The sequence below is a fragment of the Orcinus orca genome, chromosome 6 (assembly GCF_937001465.1).
Source record: "Orcinus orca chromosome 6, mOrcOrc1.1, whole genome shotgun sequence".
Lineage (NCBI taxonomy): Eukaryota > Metazoa > Chordata > Mammalia > Artiodactyla > Delphinidae > Orcinus > Orcinus orca.
Window position 1 is genome coordinate 29,253,947 of NC_064564.1, and position 9,574 is coordinate 29,263,520.

General features: G+C 35.3%; 1 pseudogene; it reads left to right on the forward strand.

The window, feature by feature from the left end:
• The first annotated feature begins 7,290 nt into the window (after positions 1–7,290).
• Positions 7,291–7,725, forward strand: LOC125964847 (FUN14 domain-containing protein 1-like; annotated as a pseudogene).
• The last annotated feature ends 1,849 nt before the right edge of the window (positions 7,726–9,574 follow it).

Genomic DNA, 9,574 nt, shown 5'->3' on the forward strand with positions numbered 1-9,574 from the left:
CAGGTCGCTACAATTAACAGGATTGACAATAAAATATATCACTGACGGAACTACAATGTGGCAGGTAAAAATGGAAAACTGGCACTATCTATTGTTGACACCCATGCACCAACAATTTTATCCAATTATATGTACCAAATAGAAATGCAGAATATCAATATGTTCATCAAGAGACAAAACAAAAATACACATGGGAGCTTTATCTGTACTTGTTCTAAACTGGAAGCAAATCAAATATCTATCAACAATGTAATGAATAAATCAATTGTAATATATTCCTGTAACATGAAATTATAAATCAAAGTAAATTAATGAACTATTGCTATAAGCAACATCCCTAATGAATCTCATCAACCCATAAGTGGGCTAAAGGAGACCCTCACATACTTGCATGCACATACATACATACACAGCAACCCCCACCATGCACAATGCATACACACACACACAACCAGACAAAACTATCTAAGCTATTAGAAATAAAGGTAATGGTTATTTAGAAGGAGAGGCGGGAGAACATTTTTGAAGTACTGTTCTATGACCTGTGTAGGTGTTACTTAAGTGTTCTCCCTATGTGCAAATTAATTGAACTATATACTTATAATTTGTGCATTTTTGTATATACATTATATTTCGATTAACACATTTTAAGATAGTGCTATATGGAAGACGTATACATTGTACATGGGTACATTTTTTTCTAATTTAGAATGATATTATACATCCCCCAGAGACAAAGATAAAGCTAGCCAAGAATCTCTGCACACATAAAAGGAAAGGCTTGGTGCAGATGTATCTAGGAATATCTATTGTTTATCTAATGGAGTTGGTATAAAATCATTTTCACACTGAAAAATCATTACTAGATTCTTTAAAATTCAATTTGAGCAGGAAATTTTCAAAGAAAACTTTGAAATACAAAATTGTCATTTTAAAAAGAATTTAATCATATAATATTTCAAACATGCATAAAAGTACATAAAATATAGAGCACCATTTATCTAGATTTGTCAGGTATAAATACTTCACAATAGTTGCTGCAAGTGTCGTTTTTGTTTAGAAATAAATGTGGAAGGTGTAACAGGCTCATACGACAAGCCCTTCCTTTCTTTATATAGCCAGTGAAAAACTATTGTTCTAATTTTGATATTTATCTTTTCTTTGTTAAGTCAACATTCATTTTTACTTTTGTTCATTTTCATTTAAGTAACTCTCATTGTTTCTAGTGTATGACTGCATCAAAATGTAATAGTGCGTTCCCTTACTGATGGACAGTAAACTTATTTTTAGTGCTATATATCACATATATACAACTTTAAAAATCACCTAGTACCTAACCAATTAAAATGATAGGTAACATAAATGCTGTGAAATTAAGGCAAACAATTTGTTCTTTTTAAAAATATCAAAGACAATAGAATGATTGATAAGAAATGATCACCTGATTTCTATTTATCTGAAATCAGAATGCTGTGATAAGCAATGTATTCATATATGTTTTCAATCATCGTAGATTCTATGGCCATCTACCTTATGGTGATGGATTTTTAAGATATAAGCTACCAAGGAATAAACACATCTACCTTCTGTTTTATTTCTTGCTTATTTCACGTATATCTGAGAGAATATTGGATCTGTTTACTCCTTAGCATCATTCGCAATCTTATACTATAAGATAACTTCCCAGTAAAATGAAATGTTTTTATTTCTCACAGAAAGTAGCAGGGCTTTGAAAGTGACTAACGTCAACCTCAAAAAGTAACATAGCCAGTTACTTTACCAGTAAAATGGGTGTAATCTGGAAAGCAGGGAATTGCAGTTCTGGGGCAGGCAAGCTATAGTGAATCATTGGCAAGTGTGAAGAGACAAAAGAAAGGTCAATTTCTACTAGGTTTTAGGAGGAAATTGGGGAAGGTTGTTTTGAATAAAATTTCACTGGAGAAGAACAGGAGTTCGAGGTTGTGGCAGTTTCTTACTGGTGGTTAGCGCATTGTTGCTAGGGCAGGGAGGGGTCTTCCTTTTCTGCTTCTTTTTTTAATAGATCTTTATTAGAATATAATTGATTCACAATAGTGTGTTAGCTTCTGTTGGACAACAAAGTGGATCAGCCATATGCATACATATATCCCCATAGCCCCTCCCTCTTGAGCCTCCCTCCCACCCTCCCTATCCCACCCCTCTAGGTCACAAAGCACAATCTCCCTGTGCTATGCAGCTGCTTCCCACTAGCTATTTTACATTTGGTAGTGTATGTATATCAATGCTACTCTCACTTTGCCCCAGCTTCCCCACTCACCCTGTGTCCTCAAGTCCATTCTTTATGTCTACATCTTTATTCCTGCCCTGCCACTAAATTCATCAGTACCATTTTTTTTTAGATTCCATATATATGTATTAGCATACGGTGTTTGTTTTTCTCTTTCTGACTTACTTCACTCTGTATGACAGACTCTAGGTCCATCCACCTCACTATAAATAACTCAATTTCGTTTCTTTTTATGGCTGAGTAATATTCCTCGTATATATGTGCCACATCTTCCTTATCCATCCATCTGTTGGTGGACATTTAGGTTGCTTCCATGTCCTGGTTATTGTAAATAGAGCTGCAATGAACATTGTGGTACATGTCTCTTTTTGAATTATGGTTTTCTCAGGGTATATGCCCAGTAGTGGGATTGCTGGTCATATGGTAGTTCTATTTTTAGTTTTTTAAGGAACCTCCATACTGTTCTCCATAGTGGCTGTATCAATTTCCATTCCCACCACCAATACAGGAGTGTACCCTTTTCACCACACCCTTTCCAGCATTTATTGTTTCTAGAGTTTTTGATAATAGCCATTCTGACTGGTGTGAGGTAATACCTCATTGTAGTTTTGACTTGCATTTCTGTAATAATTAGTGATTTTTAGCATCTTTTCATGTGTCTCTTGGCCATTTGTATGTCTTCTTTTGTGAAATATCTATTTAGGTCTTCCGCTTGCAGGATACAAAATTAATGCACAGAAATTTCTGGCATTCCTATACACTAACAACAAAAAATCAGAAAGAGAAATTAAGGAAACAATCCCATTTACCATCGCAACAAAAAGAATAAAATACCTAGGAATAAACCTACCTAAGGAGGCAAAAGACTTGTACTCAAACTATAAAACATTGATGAAAGAAATCAAAGATGACATAAACAGATGGAGAAATATACCATGTTCTTGGATTGGAAGAATCAATATTGTGAAAATGACTATATTACCCAAAGCAAGCTACAGATTCAATGCAATCCCTATCAAACTACCACTGGCATTCTTCACAGAATTAGAACAAAAAATTTTACAATTCGTATGGAAACACAAAAGACACTGAATAGTCAAAGTAATCTTGAGAAAGAAAAGCAGGCCAGAGGAATAAGGCTTCCCAACTTCAAACTATACTACAAAGCTACAGTAATCAAGACAGTATGGTACTGGCACAAAAACAGAAATATAGATCAATAGTACAGGATAGAAAGCCCAGAGACAAACCCATGCACATATGGTCACATAATTTATGACAAAGGAGGCAAGAACATACAGTGGAGACAAGACAGCCTCTTCAATAAGTGGTGCTGGGGAAACTGGACAGCTACATATAAAAGAATGAAATGAGAACACTCCCTAACACCATACACAAAAATACACTCCAAATGGATTAAAGACCTAAATGGAAGATCAGACACTATAAAACTCTTAGAGGAAAACACAGGAAAAACACTCTTTGACATAAACTACAGCAAGATCTTTTTTGACCCACCTCCTAGAGTAATGAAAATAAAAACAAAAATAAACAAATGGGACCTATTGAAACTTAAAAGCTTTTGCACAGCAAAGGAAACCATAAACAAGATGAAAAGACAACCTTCAGGATGGGAGAAAATATTTGCAAATGAAACAATGGACAAAGGATTAATCTCCAATATCTACAAAGAGCTCATGGAGCTCAATACCACAAAAACAATCAATCCAGTTAAAAAATGGCCAGAAGACCTAAATAGACATTCCTTCCTTTTCTTAAAAGCAGGAGATGAAATTCCCATGTAAAAAATGTCCTCCCTCATACCAGAAGAAAAACAACATTCTTGACATCATGGATAAAAAGTTGAAACCCAGAGAATGTTACACAAAGAATTCTATACAAAAAGACCCTTTAAAAATCGCTTCTCTTCCTTCTGATTATTCAGGCTGGTATGTGCATGAGAGCTCTCCCTTCTAAACTTCCTGATAATGTTTTAAATGAAGTTGTCTTTTATTTATTTTCACACCTTATAAAATTTAGTGTAGTATAGTATAGAGTAGATTAAAATATTAGAATAAAGGAATGTAAAATAACTAATTCTTTTCCCTGTTTTTTTCACAATGTCTATTTTAGACTGTTCCTAGTCTAGTCTTGCTTTTATGCAAGACACAGTCAGCTTTAGATAATTCCACCGACATACCACATATTTGTTTTCTTCTTGAACGTAAGCTCTCCCATGTTTCTGCTTTTTTGGGGTATTCACTTTTCTTCTGTAATGCTCTTGTGCATGTGATATTAAAAATTAATAAACTTATGTATCTTTTCCCCTGTTAGTCTGCCTCTTATCAGTTTATTTCATAGAGACAGCTGTTGAACCTAGGAGGGTAGAAAGAAAGTCTTTCCTCCCCTACATCAGCTAGGGCTGCCATAACAAAATACCACAGAATGGTAGCTTAAACAACAGGAATTTATTTTCTCAGAGTTCAGAAAGCTGAAAGACCACAGTCAAGGTGCTGGCAGCATTGGTGTCTCTCCTTGGCGTGAAGACAGCCACCTCCTTGCTGTATCCTCACATAGCCTTTTCTTTGTGTGCCTGTACCCCTGGAGTCTCTTCCTCTTCTAATAAGGACATAGTCTTATTAGATTAGGGCCCCACCCTTATGATCTCTTTTAACCTTAATTACCTCTTTAAAGACACTATTCCAAATAGTCTCACATTCTAAGGTACTAGGAATTAGGGTTTCAACATATGAATTTGGGAGGGGGGGGACATAATTCAGATCATAACAATACATTATAAAGAAATGGACAAAGAAGGATAGTAATGAACTTGGAAAGTTAGGGAGTGATAATTCATATAAAATGGGAAAGATGTATAGGAATATAAGAATGATATAATTTTACACAGTTTGGTTATAATGTTTTCTATTTTGCCAAGGTGTGTATGTGCGTGTAAACATCTTCCAATGAAAATATATTTATCAAGAGGAGATTTAAGAAGGGAGAAAACCATCCTTTACCTCTAAAGTGATACAATGCAGGTGTTTTAAGGAAAAATAGATTTTCCTCATCCATACATATATGCAGAGAAGCTTGACTCTCAATCTAAGTTTTAATCTTCATTACAACTCACAACTAATATTTTGTTTATTAAGATGCTATCATAAGCTGTACTAGCAGCCCTTCTCGAAAACAACACTTACATCATCACCAGTGGTGGTATCTTATTTTTTAATGTCACTGGTAGATTACAGACTAGGAATTAGATGTGTTTTTTTATAACCATTTACTTAGTGCCAAGTATTCATATGTTCATGCAGTCTGAGCTTGAGAATGTTGGGAATGACAGTTTCTATTTTCAGGCTAATCTTTTCTCTCTGTTGACCAAGTAACCTTTCCAGTCTTCACTTCCTCTTTATTCAGAATAAGTCCCCATCCCCCATTCCTGACAAAAGAGAGCCTCGATATTCTGGAATAATCTTCCTCACCCTAATTTAGATGTGTCAAACCATGTCTGAATACTAGAGTGAGCGTGATTCAGCCACAAGCTGGTAACTCCACTAAGACTAGTGAAGTCAATATTAGACCCCTAAGAAATAAAGCACTTAGGGCTAGCAAAGAAGAGATTTTTAAAAAAGAAAAATACTAATATCTATTGCTGACTAGTGAATTTTTATTCATTTTATTTATAATAAACAACTTAGATCTTATTATGCCAATTGATCTTATTAAGCCAATTAATAACGCTGGTACAATATTTATAGGTGTTTCTAACAGAATTCATTTTATGTATAAATGGCCAGTCACTATTCTTGTTCTCATTATTGCTACCATTATGCCCATCCTCACTGAACACAAATAATTTACAGTAATCTGTGATCTCTCTAGAAAAGGAAATGGCATTAAGGGAAATGGCATTAAGGAAATGGCATTAAGGGAAATCACAGATCGGCAGAGAGGAAATTAATTAAATATTAAATTAAATCTTGACAGCAAGCTTTCAGAGGCAGCAAAAAATCTCCATTGATGATACAAAGCAAATACACTTAACATCTTTCCTCATCTGTAGTATCTCAATAGATACTCTACAGATGTAATACACACCTAGATAACAGATCTAATGATCTGTCACATGAAACACCTGCTCCAAAGTTTCTTTTCTCCCAACTCCTAGAAACATGAGTTCTACAACCCAAGCTGGGAGGTAGATTTTTGCCCCTTTTTTCTTCTCTCACATTGCTTAAGAGGCTTTCTACGTCAGTTGTCTGTAACTCCAGAGTAGTTTAAGTTATTCAACTTTTTCTGAATTTCATTTTAGTGCATCTCAAGAGGCTGACATTGATCAGACTCAGAGAATCTATCTTTTAATTCAAAGACTGGGTAAAAATCTGTAAATGCCTGTGCGTGAATGCATAGTTAGGGTCAATATTACTTTTTCAGTACCCGTACCTTTACACTGCACCTGACGTGTCGCACTGATAAACACTATCAGGTATTCTAGTTTGCAAAAACTGTAAGGACCACTTCAAGTGCATCTCTGGGAAACTAGCTATTGGAACTGTCCTCAAATTTATCCTGCTGAGGCTAAAGTTTTCTTATCTATAAAATACTCTTCAGGGACTTACTTGGGGGTCCAGTGGTGAAGACTCCATGCTTCTACTTCAGGGAGCACAGGTTCAATCCTTGGTCAGGGAGAAAAGATCATGTATGCCATGCCATGCAGCCAAAAATAATAATAATAATAAAATACTATTCATTACTTAATTAAAAAAAATAGTGGGGGAAGCAGTAAAAGCCCTCAATTCCAGAGGGTGAGAAAGCTTGGGGATAGAGAGCTGTGAAGTTCTTTTAATTAGTCCAGCACAGAAAGACTGATTTACCTAGAAATACCGTTTGCTTAGTTTTCATGAAGTGCTTACTTCTGCGTCTATGACCCTTTCTTCCAACCCCAGGCCCTCTTTGCCCCGCTTTGACAGCTGAGTCCTCTTCACTTGGTTCTGGATTCCAAGGCCAGGCCAGTCTAGATGGGATCTCTCTCACCTGAATATGAAAGTGATGATGATTCATATTGGACCTAACTCAGTATACATGAAGACACCGCTGGTAGAATCTATGTTTGGCCATAGTTTGGCACTTCCGGTAGAACAATACTCAGTAGCTATCCAGATTGCACTGGCCATTGTGCAGGATTTTTGTTCCAGAAAGTTGGAAAACTTACAGCAACAGTAGGCTGCGGCCATCTTCTTCAGATTTACCAGTCAAAGTAACTATGTGCAAATCAACTGGGACAGAGTTGAAAAAAGATATAAAGAAAGCAGGAAGACCTGATTCAGAAATGAGCAAATAAAGCAGCACCTGAAATCAGCAATATAATTGAAGCAGCAACAGAATTTATCAAACAGGACATTGTGATGTTCAGTGGATTTGTGAGAGGCTATTTGCTAGGCCTTGCCTCTTAAGGACATGAGTGTTCTGTCACAGTGGATTCAACCTGAGAGGAGAAGGGGTGGTAACATGATGATGTCTCTACAGTTCCAGACAACAGATCCTCCAGGGTGTGAAGAAAACAGTAGTTGGGCAAAATGGAACTCACAACTTACTGTTTGTCTTCTGACAAATCCTGCAGCGCAGCCAAAAAATAAATAAAGTGAATCCACTTAAAAAAATATATATGTTTGCAATAAACTAAAAGGATTGTAATGTCCTTTTGTGGAAGGTCTTAGAAATAATAGAATTATTGAATATATTAAATGGATTCTACTGATATAAAATAATAATAATGGGGGGAAAATCACTGCTGTTCTAGTCTCTGTGACATAATTAATGCAGCTTGTATCTCCCAAATCTTACCATTCTGTTTCTCTCGCAGGACCAGAATACGGTGCTGCCCTTTGCATTCTCTGCTTCCCAGCACAGAAAACACTGGCAAAGAACAGGCAAGGAAGCTGGACATTTAAGCCACTCTAAACTACAGATTATTCTTGAAGGAGAATCTTTTAAGGAACTGAGTTTTTGGTTTTACATGTATAGTAATGAATATATACAACTGAATTTTACAGTTATTTTTAAACAGTTGTATAAATGTTTTCTTAACTGAGAGATGACTGATTTTACTTTTTCTGTTTTCACTTGTATTCATTATGACGTTTTTAAAATTATAAGCCTTGAATCAATATACTTATGTGAGTGTTGATAAGAGTAATCATTTCTAAGCTTGTTTGTCTCATGCCATAATATATACACATATTTCAAGATATTGAATTTATAGAAAATATATAGAAAAATATATGGAAGTGAATATTTAGAGAAAAAATCACTACTGATCACACCTCGTCAAATTATAAGATATGACAATTTCCCCTAACTATTGTCAATACAAATGCTATTAATGCATTTGTATATGCAATGAAACTTTTGAAAATTCATGTGGGAAAATTATATCAGACAGCTCACAGATTAGATTGTACAAATATTGAGTACATTAACGATTATTCATTAAAAACAATCCTAGGTAAAAACAGTAATAAGATGTCGGTATTAAGCCAATCCTTTGAAGTAAAAAGTAATGGCATATAGGGTGTTAATAGATATTAGAGACATAAATTAAAGTGATTGGGCTAACTAAGGCTACAATGCCACACTAGCAATTCAGATTATTATGAGTGTTTTGTAGTGTCAGCCTGGGAATGCTCAAGGAAGTATATTCCAAACTTCCTTAACGATAAATGTCACCAGATGAGATAGCTAAACATGATTATCAGACCTCTGCCCCAAGAGATTCTCATTCAGTAGATTGTATTGTGACATTGTTATCTATAGTGTACCTGTAGTCCTCCTGGGGACTCTTCAGGCAAGCTTGAAAATCACCAAGGCTAAGAGGTCTGTGACCTTGGCACACTCTGAGCCTTTTAATCTTCCTCATTTGTACTTAAAGTTTGTGAAATAGGTTATAATTGTCAGATTATATAAACTATTTGTTTTATTTTACAGCATTTGCTCACCTGGTCTTATTTGTGACTAACAACTCTGTGAACTACTTGATATATATTTCATATATTCTTTACTTGGATTTAAGGATGCACATGCGTTCTCAAACTTAATGTGCATGAGGATCACTTGGACAAATCATTAAAATGCAAATGCATGCTCTGCCACCTAGATTTTGATTCATTTGGTCTCTGATGGGACCTAGGAATTCACATTTGAAATAAGCACACCTGCTGATTCTGATGAAAGTGCTGTACAGATTATATATTCAGAAATCCCACTGTAGAGGACTGATGAATTAAAATCACAGTAACTGTTGGA